The following is a 2068-nucleotide window of genomic DNA, read 5'->3' as shown; positions in this document are numbered from 1 at the left end:
CTGGCGGGGAGCCAGTGAGGATGTCGGTGTGCAGAGGGCCCAGTGCCTGGCCTTTCATGGGGGGAGGCAGTGAGGATGTCGGTGTGCAGAGGGCCCAGTGCCAGGGCTTGGAGGGGGAGCCAGTGAGGATCTTGGTGTGTAGAGGGCCCAGTGCCTGGGCTGGGTTGGGTCTCAGCTACTCAGGAGGCTGAGGCGGGAGGACAACTTGAGCCCAGGATGTCAAGGCTGCAGTGAGCCATGATTGAGCCACTGCACTGCAGCCTGGGTGACAAGCGAGACCCTAGTCACCCTCAGCAGGACAGAGCAACTCCCAGAATTCTAGGAGCCAGCCTAGCCGTGAACCCAGAGGAGGGTCAGGAAGGGAGGTGGGATGTGTCAGATGGCTGCGGCTGCCTGGAAGCGCCTGGAGTCCCACATGGCCTCTGGCTCAGGATCCTGCCTCCCCTCTGGATGGCAGCTGGGAAGATGGGGCGGTGCTGGGGTAAGAGACGCCACCCCCCTCTGTTCCTCGGTGCCCCTCCCAGACTCTTGGCGGAAGCGTCGTGCTCCATCTTTGGGATGGTGGAAGGGTGTGCGGTTAATATGGAAAATGAATAGCTGTGCCCCACATGGGCTCGCCAGGAGAGTTGTGGGGCCTATGGAGAGGGCATTAATGTGCTGGAGCCTTCTTGGTGCTAATCACTTAAAATATGCGCCTTTGTTAGAGCTTTAATGAGAGCCACTTAAACTGTGCATTAAAAAGAGGAACTGCGGAGGGGCCGGCGGGCCGGGTGGCAGGCAGTCATAATTCTAATTGAAATGCTTTTAGCGCAGAGAAAAGTTGCCGGATTCGTCAAACCCCTGTTCTTTGCAGAACCTCACCGTGATGTCTGTGCAGCCAGATTCCGGCAGGGGTGGCGCAGCCCCACTCTCCTGCCTCTGCCTGTGCCGGGCCTCTGTGCACTGGTGGTCACACACACACGTGTGCCTTTTTCCACCGACGATCCACTGGGGGCATGTCCCAGCCTAGAGGCGCTTGGGGTCTGTGCAGGCTTCTTGAAGGGGCTTCAGGCCGGCCGAGGCTGCGGGTCAGTCCTGGCAGGAGGGGACGTCTGTGGGCTCCCTGTCTGCTGCAGGCGTGACACGCCCACACCTCCTGTCACCTGCAGGGCAGCACCTCTCTACCACCACGGGGCAGGGACACAAGTGCAGCCTGGGAAGAGCCAGCAGCCCTGGTGGGGAGCAGGCCTGAGGCTCCGCAGTCTGTCCTGAAGCCGGGCTTCACCCAGGCGTTCCTCCCAGGGTCCTTCGGCTCCTGGGCCGGCCTCCTCCCTCTTGTCACTGCAGAGTGGGTGGTGGGGCAGGAAGTGCCTGAGAGGAGGCTCCCTCCGTGCTGGCTCCAGTGACCAGCTGCTTCAGGGAAGGCCCTTTGGCATAGGGTCTGTGCTGCACACTGAGGATCTGGCCTCAGCAGCTGCTTCTGGGCAGCCTGGATGTCCTTACCTCAGCCCCGATGCACGTCCTCACCTGTGATGCGGTAACGTCCCTGAACTGTGCTAGTTAGGAAGTTGGGTTTGTTTATTTTCTTTTTTGTAGAGACGGGGTCTTGCAATGTTGGCCAGGCTGGTCTCCAGCTCCTGGCCTCCAGAGATCCACCTGCCTCGCCCTCCCAAAGTGCTAGGATTCCCGGTGTGAGACACCCTGCCCTCCTGCCTGTGAGGTTTGGGAAGGTGCCAAGCCACTGCTCTGAGTGCCTGCTTTCCAGGTGCTGTTTTAAGTCAGCTGTGGCGCATACTCCTGGGCATACAGCCCCACACACGTGCACTCAGCCCAGCCTAACAGGGAGAGGTCATGAGCTCTGACCACGGCGCGGGGTCGGCCCTGCTCTGACACTTCCTGGTGGTGCTGGAGCCAAGGGTGAGTCAGTTGGTGGCCTGGGCCTCGATTTCCTCACCTGTGCAGTGGCAGTGAGGACACCCGTGGTGCTGTGTGTGGGGCAGGTGCTCAGTCTCATTCATGGCCCTGACGGCAGGTGCCCACAGGGGAGGCAGCAGCACTCACCCCCACCGTCACCCCCACCGTCACCCCC

The 2068-nt window shown here is 61.2% G+C and overlaps 1 protein-coding gene across 6 annotated transcripts in view; it reads left to right on the top strand.

The window, feature by feature from the left end:
- Positions 1–2068, top strand: part of KDM4B (lysine demethylase 4B) — a 178659-nt gene that overhangs the window by 104253 nt on the left and 72338 nt on the right. The gene's annotated exons all lie outside the window — the stretch shown is intronic.

Source organism: Sapajus apella, unplaced genomic scaffold (genome assembly GCF_009761245.1).
Source record: "Sapajus apella isolate SASKATOON/1434 unplaced genomic scaffold, GSC_monkey_1.0 scaffold77, whole genome shotgun sequence".
Lineage (NCBI taxonomy): Eukaryota > Metazoa > Chordata > Mammalia > Primates > Cebidae > Sapajus > Sapajus apella.
The sequence above is the reverse complement of the archived record's forward strand: the minus strand, read 5'-3'. Positions and strand labels throughout refer to the sequence as shown.